We start from the raw sequence: 19,565 nt of genomic DNA on the forward strand, positions 1-19,565 counted from the left end.
ACTATAATCACATGTTAAGAGGTGATTTTATAGGTTATTTTACTTTTGTTCAATGGATGCCACAGAAATACCCTTTAATCATTTTTAGTGCCTGGGAGACTAGAGCTCAACCAACAATTTTAGAGTTGAAAAGAATCTGAGGCCCAAGGCCCTCACTCACAAGCAGAAGACCCAGCCTTCCAAGCACCTTGGGAAATGTGTTTGGTAGAGATGAAAGGAGAGATAGCCATGTGATCCTTCCCACATACGATTTTGGACAGGATATAATGAGATGATTTCTGCAATGCATCTGACATGATGCCTAGCCCTAGGAGTGACTTATTAATTGATAATTACTATTATTAAACACAGCTGATCTATGTGGTACCAAACTCTATGACTGTTTTGCTGTGCCACACTGCCTCTCTATGAACACAATGGTCTCTGGACTTTTTGCATCATATATCACACTATAATTTTTTTAATGTTAGCATACATACTTCAATACATGTGTATTTATTTATATAATATACATGTGCTACTTTACATGTTAAACCTTACAAGATAAACATTTAAAAATCCAGTAAAGTATGAAAAAAATGCCTTTCAATAACCTTTATTTCATTAATCTCTGGAACCAAAAATACCTGTAAGCAATGCATTTGAATATGCTTTGTTATTTTTAGAATCTTGGTTTAATATTTTGTGTTACAGCAGTTTGAAGGCATGCATCTAAGTTCAGCTTATATCAACACTTAGATTTTTTTGGTTTTTTGGGGTTTTTTTTTTTTTTCGGTACACGGGCCTCTCACTGCTGTGGCCTCTCCCATTGTGGAGCACAGGCTCCAGACGCGCAGGCTCAGCGGCCATGGCTCACGGGTCTAGCTGCTCCGCAGCATGTGGGATCTTCCCGGACCAGGGCACGAACCCGTGTCCCCTGCATCGGCAGGCAGACTCTCAACCACTGCGCCACCAGGGAAGCCCTCAACACTTAGTTTTAATGGTTGTCATAGCTGGAAAAAGAACTTCACGTGGAAGTTCCAAATGGAACCAAATAGAAGTCTCTCACTGACTGCACTTATTAAATCATAATACTCTTTTTTCAGTTCTAGTCACCATTTATACAGAGATTATTGTTTAAGTCTGGCTAATAATTTTCCATCATTCTTGATGCCAAAAAATTATTCCTGCAAACAAATTAGAAGGAACTGAATATTGATATTTTTAACAAACATACTCAAAACTCACTAAAACTCTTTGGGAGATTATGAAACATATTGGAAAATTCTGCTTACAATTTTATTAAGCATGCAGGTGATAAACATATATAATTTCTACAACTGAACAATGTAACAATAGAAACATTCCCCAAGAGCTATTTTCAAAAATGCCCTCTGGGTTCTTTTTAAAAGCAGTTTGTTTCTCATTATTAAATGTCATTTTTACAATGAAGAGGCAAGCTCTTTAATCTGTGCTTATTTTTCTTTTAATTTATCTGCTGGGTTACACACTACCAACAACTACCTGTCATCACATAAAAGGTCAATAAATTGAAGTCTTCTCTTTAACTTCAACAACATTTTTAAATGTTTGACAAAAGATAAACAGTGAACCTCTATGTTCATGGCTATTCCTCACTCTTTACAAAGCAGGAGTCAGCAAACTACAGCCCTTGGATCAGATAGAGCCTGTCCCTACTTTTATAAATAAAGTTTTATTGGAACACAGTCACAATCATTCATTTACATATTGTCTTGGCTGTTTTTACCCTCCAAAGGCAGAGTTGAATAGTTGTGACAGAGACCATGTGGCCTGCAAACACTGACTATCTTCCTCTTTACAGAAAAAACTTGCCAACCCCTGCTATAGATCAGTATAAAAGTTCTACTATTAAAGGCTCTGTTTCACAAGATTCACCACACCTACATTCCTGGAATTTTAAATACTATGGCTTTCAGTTCTTTGCTGCAATAGCTGCCTATGAATGATGCAGTGATTAAATTTCTCTTGTGGTTCTGCCCCTCTAGCCTTATCCCTTCTTTTATTAAAGAAGTCATTAATATATTTATAATTAATATATTCCTTCCAGGCTACCTTTCCCTCAGTGAAGACAGAGAGAGAAAATAGTTTTTCATGTATTTCATTATTGGAACAGAATCTAACAAATATCATAACTAAGACAAGTTAGAAACATCTGTACTTTCATCCAGCCATATTACAAATTTCCCACACTGTCAAATCTCTCCTAATGTTTGTTTTTCAGATCTTCAGCAATGTTTTCTATGCATCTTCCAGTGATATCTGCCAACAAAGGAACACATTTTTCTTTATTATTTCAGCCAATTCTTACCATGGCATGTATGTAGCTTTTTAACTTCTGTTCTTAAGCAAAAACTGTAAAGTTAGTAAAATTATGTTGTGAATTTGAGCATTGCCTGACTATAACATCACTGTAAAAAAGGTGTAGAAATTTGACCTACATGTTCTGGATGTTTTGTTTCTAAATGTCATGATAATCATGACAGCTTCATGGATAAAACTCAAGCACAGTGTTTACTTTGGGTCACTGTCTATTGTTAACAGTATTAGATTTAAATCCACAGTTCAAGGCTCCATGAAATTTCTAATTTTTTGGACTACTTCTTGTCAGATATGACTAGATCATTATTTGTTTTATCTCTTAACATAGCTGACAAAGAACTTGTAACAGGAGCAGAAGAGTATACTTGACTATTTTCTCGTTGTTTCCTTGTGTTCCCATTATAGGTATTATCTTCAATTCACAATTTCTTTACAGATATCTTTCTAAGCCTTTTTTCCACTTTGTGAGAGTTACTTTAGTTAAAACCAGATAATATACTACTTTTGTAATCTACATAGGCCCACATAAACTGCAATATACAGTTGATTCTTGAACAACATGAGGGTTAGGGGCACTGACCCCCATGCAGTCAAAAACCCATGTATAACTTTACAGTAGGCCCTCTGTATATCCATGGTTCTGCATTGCAGATTCAACCAACCATGGATCATGAGTACTGTAGTACATATTTAGTGAAGAAAATTCATGTACAAGTGGAGCCATCTCAGTTCAAACCCATGTTGTTCATGGATCCACTGTGATGAAAGTATGCTAAAAGCCAACACCCATGAGAAAATAACCTGGTCAAGCCTTCCACGTTGCAGAAGCCTCACTCTTGCATCAGAGCACTCTGTGAACCACACTTGACATCTGACCTATTTGAAGGCGCCAATGTCAATTGCTATGTTACATGTTAGTAATACTTAATTATTCTTATTTTTTAGGTAAACATGCATAGAAGCCATGATTTTTTTTCATACCCCAGTGGATTGTTTTGTGCAGTCCTCTTCAGAGACCACTGTACTACACAATGATTCTGCCGTTTAAAAGAGTACAATATTCACGGGACTTCCCTGGTGGCATAGTGGTTAAGAATCCGCCTGCCAAACCTGGGGACACAGGTTCAGGTCCTGGTCCGGGAAGATCCCACATGCTGCGGAGCAACTAAGCCCATGTGCCACAACTACTGAGCCTGCACTCTAGAGCCCATGAACCACAACTACTGAAGCCCGTGTGCAGAGCCCGTGCTCCACAACAAGAGAAGCCACTGCAATGAGAAGCCTGTGCACCGCAATGAAGAGTAGCCCCCACTCGCCACAACTAGAGAAAGGCCGCGCACAGCAACGAAGACCCAACACAGCCAAAAATAAATAAATTTGTAAATAAAATAAAAGAGTACAATATTCAGAAGAAGGGAAGTGAAAGTTATTCTGTTAATACTTACTGAGCACCTACCATGTACAAAATATCCCAGCATATCAGGTGCTGTTTGAGTATTACAAAGATGAATCAAAATAAATCAGACATGGATCCTGCTTAACCTCTGGTCATTCATTCACCTATTCATCTAGTCAGCAAACAATTGTTAGATGTCTTCCAGTTCCAGGGATGGGGCCATGTACCTGGGTTTGGTGGCATGGAAACTTTCACTTCAGACATGGAAAACTATTCAGCCAACTTGAACTGACTTGAATATGTTGGTCATTATCATGGAAGTTTTTTCATTTTTTAGCCCAGAATTCATCCTCCCTTAGTAGCACTCCAGTTTCCTTTTGGGTAACTACCTTTCCTCCGTTATGAGACACTGAACCAAGCTGAAACTATAGGGTCAAAGACACCAGGAATAAGGAGAAATGCATGCTCTGCAGAGAGAAGACCAGAGTGGACAGAAACAGGAAAAAGAGACCAAAGGGTTTCTTAAAAAGAACAGGTTTATGTCTTTACTCTCTATTTCCCTTCTGCAGACCCTCTAAGGCCCAGCTATACTTCATTTCTTCTCCATAAACATCCATAGCATTGCCTCACTGTCCAGGACATGGGGTGTTATAACCACACAATAAACATAACATTGTACTAGAGCTAATTTGAGTGTTTCTCTTCCTTGCAACCAAATAGTCCCTAACTGAGAATAATTTGGTCCCAGGAAGAGGAGATGCAAACAATAAACACTCAGAAGAAATTAAGAATAATTATTGTAGAAGAACTATGACACTTTCCTCCCTTTCCATCACCATTCTCCACATTAGATGAGGAGCTGAGGTCTAAGATATACAGTGGAGAATCAGCTGGTTAAACTTTTACCTTGAGTCTCCAGGCAACCTTAAGCAAAGTATCATTAGAAAGAGGAAGGAAAAAACTCATTTCCAGGTTGCCTGACTGGAAATAGACTGAGGAAAAGATCCACTTATTACTGTCCCAGCTTGGGGCTCTGGTGTGGAAACTCCTTCCATCATTTCTCTGAGGGTCTAGGGGTTCCCTTTAGTCTCATAATTTTAGTAGGAACACCATAAGGGGTAGCTACCCAGTGGCAGAAGTAGACGGTATAAGCTGGTAAGCTGGGCATTGCTTCTGCTAGAAGGAAAGCTTCTGAGGATGTCTATGTAAAATATAAAATAATCAAGGTTTCATGAAGAGTGAACACTTGATCTTCAGACATCCTGGAATAGGTAATGTAATATTTTCAATCCTATGAAAACTGCATAGTCAGCTGGCAATGTTTCTGATACAATATGACTCCAGGGCACAAAGACAAGGCCCATCACAGAAGTCTTCTCAACTTATTCATCCAGAGTTTTCGGGTGGTGGCCACTCTTGAATTACTTTTGTGACTCTGAGTCAGTGGCCCTTCTAACTTTCTCACCATGTTTCTTTCATCCTTCACACCTGAAGTTTTATTCTCTCTTTCCCCACCCCCTTCACTAAAGTCATTAATGACTAGACTCAGGATCATCAGAAAGAACTTTTACAGCGAATTAAAAATCAAAGCAGGGTAAGAAAGGTAAGAAACCAGTAACAAACAGTACCCTCCCCACCTTCCTCAAGAGCATGAAAGTACTTTTGAAACAATAATCTACAAAATAATATTCCCTAATATTATTGCCTAACATTGCCTAATACTGCCTATTTCCTGGAGAGGAATGAATATACACTCACTCGCTCGCTCTCTCTCTCTCTCTCTCTCACACACACACACACACACACACACACACACACACTACTGGAGGAAGGTGACCGCCACTCAAAAATGAGTTGTTGGGACTTCCCTGGTGGTCCAGTGGTTAAGAATCCACCTTCCAATGCAGGGGACACGGGTTCAATTCCTGGTCAGGGAACTAAGATACCACATGCCGCACATGCCATGGGGCAACTAAGCCCACATGCCACAAATACTGAGCCCTCATACCACAACTATAGAGAAGCCCATGCACCACAACGAAGAGCCCACATGATGCAATGAAATATCCTGCCTGCTGCAACAAAGATCCCACGTGCTGCAACTAAGACCCGATGCAGCCAAAATAAAAAAATTATTTTTTTTAAAAAAAGAAAATGAGTGCGATTCCTTCTAATTCAAAATAGTAAAGACAAGAAAATTTGGCTTTCCATTTTAATACAAATTAAACATTAAACAAATAAATATATATAAACTATAACCTTATTGCAAAGCCCTTTCTGCCTGCAGATAATGATTTAAGTTCCACTAACATAAATGTTTTTATTGAAAAAGACAGGGGACTTCTAGGTATTGGAATGGGGCTATCTGAGAGGAACCAGAGGGACTGAGAAAGTCTGACCTCTAGGCCCTGGGTAAGTAGAGTTGACTCTTGAACAACACGAGTTTGAACTAAATGGTTCCACTTATACACAGATTTTTTTCAATAGTAATTACTGCAGTACTATGTAATCCCCAGTTGGTTGAACCCATGAATCCGGAAGCACGGATGCAGAGGAACATGGATATGGAAGACCAGCTATAAATTACATGAAGATTTCCCACTGGAAGGTCAGCTCCCCTAACCCCTGTATTCTTCAAGGGTCCACTATACTTCACTTTGGTAAGATTCCTTCTAGTTGGGAGAACCTGAAGTCGCCATACTTTGTGTCTAAGAAACTCGTTACTTTGCCACAGAGGTGAATCTTTGCTACCCCTGATCAGTAGGAGGTAATATTTAGCATAGAAAAATTACTGTTGCATATCGTGTTTCCTTTTTTTCTTTTCTAAATTGTAGCTTTTCATTGTGGGTATTATATTCCTCAATTACACATGGGTTGCTGAACCAAGAGAAGTAGCATTCAAAGTCAGCTGAGAAGAAGGAAGATCTCCCAGAGATTTGGACTTGGTGTTAAATCAGCTGGTAAAGACTACAAATTGTTTTTGATTTGGGGAGGAGGTGAGTCTATTTCAGGGATCTGTATCATGGCTGTGTTATTTTGGCCTAGAACATTCTTAGAATACGATTTTATGGAAGGAGAGTTTGTGTTAGACTGCACAGTAAGGGGTATATTGTAGGAGACTGTGGTAAGTTATCTTCCCTCCCAGGAAGTTTTCATATGTTCCTTCTGTTAAGAGATTCTACTATCCTGACCATGTGCTGACAGATGATCCATATATGGCAATTCCCCTGGCAATAGCAGTGGTTCAAGATGTAGTATGTGACACAAGTAAAACCAATTAAAATCCTTCATCAAGATTGAAAAAGAGACTCTGGAAGAAAGGTAGTTTTTTCTTTTCTCTCGGATCCCTAAGCTAGGACTATCAGCAGCCATGTTCATATGGAAAAGTAGGAAAGAATGACACCAACATGCAAAAATGCAAGTAGAGATGATAATGAGAGCAAGAGAAAGAATTCTGGGTTTATGGAGGCCTTAGTTCTAATCCCTGAGGGCCTGATTCTTGCAGTTTTTCCTTAAATTCTGTGAACTACTCCATCTCTGCTTGTGATCCAATAAACCATCCCCTCCTTGTCTGCAGAGGCTCGTTTAAATGGGTTTCCATCACCCTAAAGAGTCCTGACTAATAAATGCCCAGAACTATGTGGTACTTGGAGAAATAACTAAACAGAAGTTTAGTTTTTTGTTGGTGTTATTTTTTATTTTACTGAAACTGTAATACATGTCTAGGGTAAAAATTCAAACAGTACACAAAGGTATATTATATAATTATAAAATAAGTCTTCCTTCTACCACCTTTAGAGCCCCTCTGCAGAGGCAAAAGCTGTTAGCAATTTCTTGTGTATCCTTCTAGGAATTTTCTTGAACTCACTTTACAGCACTCTAATGGGACAAGGAGAGAATGAAGGGAGTGAGATGTGTGGTTCCCAGATCTAGCTCAATAAGCAGAGATGTATCAGTATTATCTCTATTTTTCCCTTTTCTGATTTAATGCACTTAAATTTACAGTTGTAAGATTGTCTTACCATGAACTTTTACATCTTTACATTTTTAAGTAAAATCCCAACAGGGGAGTACTAGCTAATGAGTTTTGTTTTGTCATCATGTCAGGCTTTTACAACATACTTTAAAACACCCAACATCTTGAAACAATTAACAAAACCACTGAACTTCACGGAAAATTGGTTTGTTTTTTTAAGGCCTCCTACAAACACAGAGAGATTTATTTTTAACTCTATGATCTATGCTGCCTGAATTGAGATTTCCCTCCTGCAAAATAGTTAAGAGGTCAGACAATCTGTGTTGTCGCTGTGGTTTCATTTTTTTGTCTTTAAATTTGAGGGACAAAAGAAATTGTTGGAAGACCGTATTTAAAGGTACTGACTGCTGATTCAAATGTATTTTGGAAGTAGCTACACAATATATAGAAGTATGACTAAAAATAGATGCTGCACAACACTGTGGATGTACTAAATGCCATTGAATTGTTCACTTTAAAATGGCTAACTTTCTATTATGTGAATCTCACTTCAATAAAAAAAAAAAGACAGTGTTCAAGAAAGTCCTACATTTTGTAAAGCAAACCTAAATTAAAAGATTTATTAAACTCAACATCTCTGACAATGCAAGAACTAATCTTTGTTGAGAACCTACTCTGGGAAAGACTCTGTGCTTAAAGCTTTCCCATAAACAGTAGACATAATAAGTAAATTATTACAGTATGTTAGAAGGTGATGGGTACTATGAGGAAAGAATGTAGAATAGAGTAAGAATAATTAGAATAGACAGCGGGGCAGAGAACAGTATTAAAAATGGTAGTCCTAGTAGGCCTCATTGAGAAGGTAACATTTAAGAAAAGACTCAAAGAATGAAAGGAAGCTGGTCAAGAAGATATCAAATTGGGACTTCCTGGCAGTCAGTGGTTAAGACTCCGTGCTTCCACTGCAAGGGCCATGGGTTCGATCTCTGGTTGGGGAACTAACTGAGATCCTGCATGCCACGCAGCATGGCCAAAAAAAAAAAAAAAGCTATCAGATTTCTGAGGGAAGAATATTCAAGAAAAGGAAACATCCAGAAAAAATGCCCTGAGGCAAAGACATGTCTGACAGCAAGGGCAGCCTGGCCAGAATGGAGTAAACAAAGGGGAAAGTAATGGGAGAGGAGATCAGAGGTAACTGAGGCCCTGAAGCCTTTGGAGGCCATGATGAGGACTTTGGTTTTTACTCTGGGTAAATTAAGGAGCCATAGCAGACATTAGGAGTCATGGCTGAAACCAAAGACTGTGTAGAGAATGAAGTGGGGAGAAGAAGAAGGAGCAACAGTAGAATCAAAGAGACCTATTAGGAGGCTATTTCTGTACCTCAAGTGAAAGACATTGATCGCTATGACCAGGGAAGTAAGAGAAGGTAGAAAATGGTCAGATTCTCAAGTTATTTTGAAAATGGAACTCATAGAATTTCTGATAGGCTGGATATGCGGTGTGAAAGAAAGAGAAGCATCAAGAATGAGTTCAAGGTTTGGGACTTGAACAACTGAAAGAATAGAGCTGCCATGCACTAAAGTGAAGATGCTTTGAGTGAAGAAGTTTGTAAAAGAGGCACAGGAAGTGGGAGGGGAGGGGGCAGAAATGACAATCAGAAATTCAGTTTGGGACAAGGTGGATTTGAAATGTCTATTAGAAAGCCAAGTGGAGATATCTCAGAATTGAGGGGGCTTTTGGAAGTCTGGAGCTATGCAGTCCCTTAGCCTCCTTACAAGGCAATAATATTTAGTTATGTCTGTCAAACCCAATGTTTTCTTTTTCCCTAAAGAGTGAGGTCCTGACCTGATCTATCATCAAATTGTAACATAGTTCTTCCATACTTCTCTTCACTGTGCATCCCCTCACATGCTTTTCTAGGTGGGAACATTAATTTATTTGAGCCAATGTGTATCACTATTCTTTAAAAGGTACTAATGCAACCTACTGCTATTTTAAGAAAGCTATGACTAAATCTTTTACAACAATTATGTTGAAAGAGTCTGCAAATAGTGACTGCCAAGGTTTATTTTCCCAGACTGTGTAGGACATCTAGCCCAGTGAAGTGTGACACCCAAAAGGAACATGGACCCTTATAACTGGGACATATCTGACATGAGTTAGACCAAATGTATTAATTTCGTAGTGAAACCAAGAAGAATCCTGCAGGAACTCCCAAGTACAAAGGCCCTTCCATGTCCCCTCCCTCTTGTTTATAGAAAAACTGAAGTCTCCCAGGCCTCCCTGAGTCATAAAAGAGCAGGCTCAGTTAATGATTAGCACAACAGAGTCACAGAATCTTTTAGTGTCTGATGCACATTCCTGTAGCCATGACATAAGCTGCTCCATCTTGAGCAGTACTGAATCTATGGCTAGCACAATTCCAAGAACTAGCCTCAAGAGAATGGGATTAACACTATTTCTCATAATCATCTGTATCTTTGTGGGTATCAAAATAATGGTAGCTTGCTCTGCCCGTGTATGTAAACAGGCAACTAAAATTGTCAGCAAAGGGATGCTACAGACCCATGTCAACAACTTCCACTCTAAGAATACAGTGCCCTACATGAGCATGAAGAAGTAACAGAAGAGTAGTGCGACTCCAACCACTCAGGGTCCTGCGATGTACATTAACCAAATCCTCAGGTTGACCATCACCACTAAACAAACCTAAGGAGAGAGGGGCGCCTTCAAGATGGCGGAGGAGTAAGACGTGGAGATCACCTTCCTCCCCACAAATACATCAAAACTACATCTACATGTGGAACAACTCCTACAGAACACCTACGGAACACTAGCAGAAGACCTCAGACTTCCCAAAAGACGCCCTCAGGTAACCTACATGCAGGGGCAGGCCTGAATCCAAAGCTGAACCCCAGGAGCTGTGTGAACAAAGAAGAGAAAGGGAAATTTCTCCCAGCAGCCTCAGGAGCAGCAGATTAAATCTCCACAGTCAACTTGATGTACCCTGCATCTGTGGAATACATGAATAGACAATGAATCATCCCAAAATTGAGGGGGTGGACTTTGGGAGCAACTGTAGACTTGGGGTTTGCTTTCTGTATCTAATTTTTTGTGGTTTTATGTTTATCTTAGTTTAGTAATTAGAGCTTATTATAATTGGTAGATATATTTATTGGTTTGGTTGCTTTCTTTCTTTTAAAATTTTATATATATATATATATTTCTTTCCTTTTTTTCTTTTTGTGTGTGTGTATGTGTATGCTTCTTTGTGTGATTCTTTTTTTTTTTTTTTTTTTTTTGCGGTACGCGGGCCTCTCACCGCTGTGGCCTCTCCCGCTGCGGAGCACAGGCTCCGGACGCGCAGGCCCAGCGGCCACGGCCCACGGGCCCAGCCACTCCGCGGCACGTGGGATCCTCCCGGACCGGGGCACGAACCCGCGCCCCCTGCACTGGCAGGCGGACCTTCAACCACTGCGCCACCAGGGAAGCCCTCTTTGTGTGATTCTGAATGTATAGCTTTGGTTTTGCCATTTGCCTTAGGGTTCTGACTGTCTTTCTTTTTTTTTTTTTTTTTTTTTTGGTATAGTTTTTAGCACTTGTTATTATTCATGGATTTGTTTTTTGGTTCGGTTGCTCTCTTCTTTCTTTCTCCCTTTCTTTTCTTTTTGTTAATTTTTTATTTTTAATAATTTTTTTCTATTTTAATAACTTTATTTTATTTTATTATTCTTTTTCTTTCTTTCTTTCTCTTTTTCTCTCCCTTTTCTTCTGAGCTGTGTGTCTGACAGGGTCTTGGTGCCCTGACCGGGTGTCAGGCCTGAGCTTCTGAGGTGGGAGAGCCAAGTTCAGGACATTGGTCTACCAGAGACCTCCCAGCCACACAAAATATCAAACGGCGAAGGCTCTCCGAGAGATCTCCATCTCAACACTAAGACCAAGCTCCACTCAAAAACCAGCAAGCTACAGTGCTGGACATCTTATGCCAAACAACTAGCAAGACAGGAACACAACTCCATCCATTAGCAGAGAGGCTGCCTAAAATCATAATAAGGTCACAGACACCCCAAAACACACTACTGGATGCAGTCCTTCCCACCAGAAAGACAAGATCCAGCCTCTTTCACCAGAACACAGGCACCAGTCCCCTCCACCAGGAAGCCTACACAACCCACTGAACCAACCTTAGCCACAGGGAGCAGACACCAAAAACAACGGGAACTACAAACCTGCAGCCTGTGAAACGGAGACCCCCAAACACAGTAAGGTAAGCAAAATGAGAGGACAGAGAAATACACAGCAGATGAAGGAGGAAGGTAAAAACCCACCAGACCAAACAAATGAAGAGGAAATTGGCGGTCTACCTGAAAAAGAATTCAGAATAATGATAGTAAAGATGATCCAAAATCTTGGAAATAGAATAGAGAAAGTGCAAGAAACGCTTCACAAGGACCTAGAAGAACTAAAGAGCAAACAGATAATGATGAACAACACAATAAATGAAATTAAACATTCTCTAGAAGGAATCAATAGCAGAATAACTGAGGCAGAAGAACAGATAAGCGACCTGGAAGACAAAATAGTGGAAACAACTATCGCAGAGCAGAATAAAGAAAAAAGAATGAAAAGAATGGAGGACAAACTCAGAGACCTCTGGGACAACATTAAACACACCAACATTCCTAATTATACAGGTCCCAGAAGAAAAAGAGGAAAAAAATGGGACTGAGAAAATATTTGAAGACATTATAATTGAAAACTTCCCTAATATGTGGAAGGAAATAGTCAATCAAGTCCAGGAAGCGCAGAGTCCCATAGAGGATAAATCCAAGGAGAAACACGCCAAGACACATATTAATCAAACTATCAAAAATTAAATACAAATAAAAATATTAAAAGCAACAAGGGAAAAAAACCAAATAACATACAAGGGAATCCCCATAAGGTTAACAGTGGACCTTTCAGCAGAAATTCTGCAAGCCAGAAGGGGGTGGCAAGACATAGTTAAAGCGATGAAAGGGAAAAATCTACAACCAAGATTACTCTACCCAGCAAGGATCTCATTCAGATTCGACAGAGAAATTAAAACCTTTACAGACAAGCAAAAGCTAAGACAATTCAGCACCACTGAACCAGCTTTACAGCAAATGCTAAAGGAACTTTTCTAGGCAGGAAACATAAGAGAAGGGAAAGACGTACAAAAACAAACCCAAAACAATTAAGAAAATGGTAATAGGAACATACATATCGATAATTACCTTAAATGTATGTGGATTAAATGCTCCAACCAAAAGACACAGACTGGCTGAATGGATGCAAAAACAAGACCCATACATACGCTTTCTAAAAGAGACTCACTTCAGACCTAGGGACACATTCAGACTGAAAGTGAGGGAATGGAAAAAGATATTCCATGCAAATGGAAATCAAAAGAAAGCTGGAGTAGCAATTTTCCTATCAGACAAAATAGACTTTAAAATAAAGACTATTACAAGAGACAAAGAAGGACACTACATAATGATCAAGGGATCAATCCAAGAAGAAGATATAACAATTGTACATATTTATGCACTCAACATAGGAGCACCTCAATACATAAGGCAAATACTAACAGCCATAAAAGGGGAAATCGACAGTAACACAATCATAGTAGAGGACTTTAACACCCCACTTTCACCAATGGACAGATTATCCAAACAGAAAATTAATAAGGAAACATAAGCCTTAAATGAAACAATAGACCAGATCGAGTTAATTGATATTTATAGCACATTCCATCCAAAAACATCAGATTACACTTTCTTCTCAAGTGCTCACGGAACAATCTCCAGGATAGATTATATTTTGGGTCACAAACCAAGCCCAGGTAAATTTAAGAAAATTGAAATCATATCAAGTATCTTTTCTGACCACAATGCTATGAGACTAGATATCAATTACAGGAAAAAATCTGTAAAAAATAGAAACACATGGAGGGTAAACAATACACTACTTAATAACCAAGAGATCACTGAGGAAATCAAAAAATACCTAGAAACAAATAACAATGAAAACACAATGACCCAAATCCTATGGGATGCAGCAAAAACAGTTCTAAGAGGGAACTTTATAGCAATACAATCCTACCTTAAGAAACAAGAAACATCTCGAATAAACAACCTAACCTTACACCTAAAGCATTTAGAGAAAGAAGAACAAAAAAACCCCCAAAGTTAGGAGAAGGAAAGAAATGATAAAGATCAGATCAAAAATAAATTAAAAAGAAATGAAGGAAACGATAGCAAAGATCAATCAAACTAAAACCTGGTTCTTTGAGAAGATAATCAAAATTCATAAACCATTAGCCAGATTCATCAAGAAAAAAAGGGAGAAGACTCAAATCAATAACACTAGAAATGAAAATGGAGAAGTAACAACTGACACTGCAGAAATACAAAGGATCATGAGACATTACTACAAGCAACTATATGCCAATAAAATGGACAACCTGGAAGAAATGGACAAATTCTTAGGAAAGCACAACTTTCCAAGACTAAGCCAGGAAGAAATAGAAAATGTAAACAGACCAATCACAAGCACTGAAATTGAAACTGTGTTTAAAAATCTTCCAACAGGACTTCCCTGGTGGCACAGTGGTTAAGAATCCGCCTGTCAATTCAGGAGACACGGTTTCGAGCCCTGGTCCGGGAAGATAACACATGCCGTGGAACACCTAAGCCCATGCACCACAACTACTGTGCTTAGGCTTTAGAGCCTGCAATCCACAACTACTGAGCCTGTGTGCCACAACTACTGAAGCCCGTGCATCTAGGGCCCATGCTCCACAACTAGAGAAGCCACCACAATGAGAAGGCTGTGCATCACAACAAAGAGTAGCCCCCTGCTCGCCTCAACCAGAGAAGAGCCCGCGTGCAGCAATGAAGACCGAACGCAGCCAAAAAAAAAAAAAAATCTTCCAACAAGCAAAAGCCCAGGACCAGATGGCTTCACAGGCAAATTCTATCAAACTTTTAGAGAAGAGCTAACACCTATCCTTCTCAAACTCTTCCAAAATATAGCAGAGGGAGGAACACTCCGAAACTCATTCTACGAGGCCACCATCACCCTGATACCAAAACCAGACAAAGATGTCACAAAGAAAGAAAACTAAAGGCCAATATCACTGATGAACATAAATGCAAAAATCCTCAACAAAACACTAACAAACAGAATCCAACAGCACATTAAAAGCACACTATGATCAAGTGGGGTTTATCCTAGGAATGCAAGGACTCTTCAATATATGCAAATCAATCAATGTGATAAACCATATTAACAAATAGAAGGAGAAAAACCATATGATCATCTCAATAGATGCAGAGAAAGCTTTCGACAAAATTCAACACCCATTTATGATAAAAAAAACCTCCAGAAAGTAGGCATAGAGTGAACTTACCTCAACGTTATGAAGGCCATATATGACAAACCCACAGCCAACATCATCCTCAATGGTGAAAAACTGAAACCATTTCTGCTAAGATCAGGAACAAGACAAGGTTGCTCACTCTCACCACTACGATTCAACATACTTTTGGAAGTTTTACTCACAGCAATCAGAGAAGAAAAAGAAATAAAAGGAAACCAAATCAGAAAAGAAGAAGTAAAGCTGTCACTGCTTGCAGATGACATGATACTATACATAGAGAATCCTAAACATGTTTCCAGAAAATGACTAGAGCTAATCAATAAATTTGGTAAAGTAGCAGGATACAAAATTAATGCTCAGACATCTCTTGCATTCCTATACACTAATGATGAAAAATCTGAAAGAGAAATTAAGGAAACACTCCCATTTACCATTGCAACAAAAAGAATAAAATACCTAGGAATAAACCTACCTAAAGAGACAAAAGACCTGTATGCAGAAAACTATAAGACACTGATGAAAGAAATTAAAGATGATACAAACAGATGGAGAGATATGCCATGTTCTTGGATTGGAAGAATCAACACTGTGAAAATGACTATACTACCCAAAGCAATTTAGAGATTCAATGCAATCCCTATCAAATTACCACTGGCATTTTTCACAGAACTAGAACAAAAAATTTCACAATTTGTATGGAAACACAAAACACCCCGAATAGCCAAAGCAATCCTGAGAAAGAAAAATGGAGCTGGAGGAATCAGGCTCCCGGACTTCAGACTATACTACAAAGCTACAGAAATCAAGACAGTATGGTACTGGCACCAATACAGAAATATAGATCAACGGAACAGGATAGAAAGCCCAGAGATAAACCGACGCACATATGGTCACCTTATTTTTGATAAAGGAGGCAAGAATATACAATGGAGAAAAGACAGCCTCTTCAATAAGTGGTGCTGGGAAAACTGGACGGCTACATGTAAAAGAATGAAATTAGAACACTCCTTAACACCATACACAAAAAAAAACTCAAAATGGATTAAAGACCTAAATGTAAGGCCAGACACTGTAAAACTCTTAGAGGAAAACATTGGCAGAACACCCCATGACATAAATCACAGCAAGATCCTTTTTGACCCACCTCCTAGAGAAATGGAAATAAAAAAATAAAATAAACAAATAAACAAATGGGAGCTAATGAACCCGAAAAGCTTTTGCACAGGAAAGGAAACCATAAACAAGATGAAAAGACAGCCCTCAGAATGGGAGAAAATATTTGCAAACAAAGCAACTGACAAAGGATTAATCTCCAAAATATACAAGCAGCTCATGCAGCTCAATATCAAAAAAACAAACAACCCAATCCAAAAATGGGCAGAAGACCTAAATAGGTCTTTCTCCTATTTCTCCAAACAAGATATACAGATTGCCAACAAACACATGAAAGGATGCTCAACATCACTAATCATTAGAGAAATGCAAGTAAAAAACACAGCAAGGTATCACCTCACACTGGTCAGAATGGCCATTATCAAAAACTTTACAAACAGTAAATGCTGGAGAGGGTGTGGAGAAAGGGGAACCCTCCTGCACTGTTGGTGGGAATGTAAATTGATACAGCCACTATGGAGAACTGTATGGAGGTTCCTTAAAAAATTAAAAATAGAACTACCATAGGACCCAGCAGTCCCACTGCTGGGCATATACCCTGAGAAAACCATAATTCAAAAAGAGTCATGTACCACAATGTTCATTGCAGCTCTATTTACAATAGTCAGGACATGGAAGCAACCTAAGTGTTCATCGACAGATGAATGGATAAAGAAGATGTTGCACATATATATAATGAAATATTACTCAGCCATAAAAAGAAATGGAATTGAGTTATTTGTAGTGAGGTGGATGGACCTAGAGACTGTCATGCAGAGTGAAGTAAGTCAGAAAGAGATAGACAAATACTGTATGCTAACACATATATGTGGAATCAAAAAAAAAAAGGTTCTGAAGAACCTAAGGGCTAGACAGGAATAAAAATGCAGATGTAGAGAATGGACTTGAGGACACAGGGAGGGGGGAGCGTAGGCTGGGACGAAGTGAGAGAGTGGCACGGACATATATACACTAACAAATGTAAAATAGATAGCTTGTGGGAGGCAGCCGCTTAGCACAGGGAGATCAGATCGGTGCTTTGTGACCACCTAGAGGGGTGGGATAGGGAGGGTGGGAGGGAGACACAAGAGGGAGGAGATATGGGGATGTATTCATACATAGAGCTGATTCACTTTGTTATACAGCAGAAACTAACACACCATTGTAAAGCAATTTATGCTCCAAAAAAAGAAGTTACAGAAGATGGTCCTTGGCTCATAATCCCACAGCAATGGATTTGTAAGCAGCTTTTTGCAGGCAGCTCTACTGTGGGAAGCAACTCTCTGCAGGAGACCCTTTTGCCTTGTCACTTTAGCAAAGCTATATTTTAACTAACCTGCGGCTCAAGCACACCTTTCAGATCTTTTGATCACACAGTGCCTCACCTAACTTTTTGGTTCTTTACTTAGATCAAAGAAATACAAATGAAGAATAAGTAATCAACGGATGACTAGATCTTTTCCTCATCTTCCCCTTCAGTAACCTCAAGAGCAAACTGTGTGAACGAGACAGCATCTAAAGAAAGATCACGAGTCTAGAAGCCTGCACCCAGTGGGAGATGGCAACAAATCTGACCCCCTACCTCAATGATTAACTGAGATTACGTCCCCCTTTTCCCTTTAAAACTTTCATGGCTGAGTAGAATCTTCAGAGTTGGTTCTGGGACATGAATCTGTCTTTTCTCTTGATTACTGGCCTTCTGATTAAAGCAACCTTTCCATTCCTACCAGCACCTGTCTCTCAAGTATTGACTTCCAAGCGTCAAGCAGCCAAATCTGAGCTAACACTAGGAAGCAATATTCAGTATCTGACTGAATATGCGTTAAAAAAATTGGTAATAATAGAGACAGAATAAACCAATAAATCCACCCCAAACATTAACCTTAAATTTATCCAATTAGTTTCAAACTTTCCTTCACACCAAACCTCTCAAAGAGCACACTAAGATGAAGACAAAGGGATTTTTAGCTAGGGTATGCACAGGACACTATGGGTATCTCACAGCCATGCAGAGCAGGCAGAGAGGACAAAGCAAAATCCTGGCCCTAGAAGTATACAGTCAGATTTTTAGCAGGAGAAATAGGCCCAGCTGCAAAGGCAAATATCAAACTGGCAGCCAGATGGGTGAGGCACAGTAGCCAAAGGACATAGCAAGCCCAAGCATGATTGAAGCAACTCTTCCAATCAAATGGGTGGAGCACAATGGAGAGGAATCCAAACATCCTGTCTGCCCTCCCCAGTCAGGCAGACAGAAAGATGGGAAGTTATTTCTAGACAAATTGTCCCTGGGCAGCCATAGGCTGGTATAAAGATCCAGGTTCCTGTCCAGGGAGAAGGTTGGCACTGATAGGATGTCAGGACCCAGTCCCAGGCTGAGTTCAGGGCCATTATCCAGTCCTAAAAGGGAATAGTGCCTTTGGGCAGGAGAACTAGAGACCAGTATAAGCCAGATCTATGGCTTGGAACAACAATGAACAGGGAAGAGAACAAATGTCACTTGGGAAAACATGTCATTAGACCATCAAACCCCAAGTTCAATCAGATGACTGACCACCAAGCCCTACCAATGGCACTGAGGTTGTTGATCTACTTCCTACCTGAATTAGTTTGGACTCAGAAATGGGAAGTGGGGGACAGGGAGGGAGGGCAACTGAAAGTGAAGTGCATCAATGGGCCCAAAAGGGAGCAGCTGGGCAACATAAAGACTTGGAAATTGAGGCAGGAGACCAAGAGGTTTGAATTATTTTGCTTGATCATGCACCATGCTCACCCTCTGATAGAGGTGCTAATGGGGAAGAAATGGCTACAGTTGAATTAACCACTTGGAAATCTAAGAGGGTGACATTAAGAAATAGTCATTCTTTCCAAAAACACTCCAACAACATTTATTATAGCACCTACTATATTCATAGCTCTTGCTTTGGAACATGCAAAGATGCCAAAAACATGGTGCCTGCGCTCAAGTATCCTAAAGTAGAGCAAACATAGTAAGAGACCCACAAAAATAACTGTACGATAAGTCTTAGCCAAATACTTGGAGCACAAATAAAAAATGAAGATCAGCCAAATGAACAGAAAAGTCTCATAAACTTTTGAGAAGAGACCATAGACATTTTTGCCTGGACTACACAATTCTAGCCATTACTCTATCAGATATTTCAATCACCTCTGGGTGGTGCCAGCTGCATCTAACTCCAGGTCTGAAGTCACAGCCATTTTGACTTTTTCCATATCCCTTTCAGTTATCTAAATGTTGGGCACTGTGGTCCTGTAACAAAGGGAACTTAGGATTCTGA

Source organism: Hyperoodon ampullatus (assembly GCF_949752795.1).
Source record: "Hyperoodon ampullatus genome assembly, chromosome: 6".
NCBI classification, from domain to species: Eukaryota; Metazoa; Chordata; class Mammalia; order Artiodactyla; family Ziphiidae; genus Hyperoodon; species Hyperoodon ampullatus.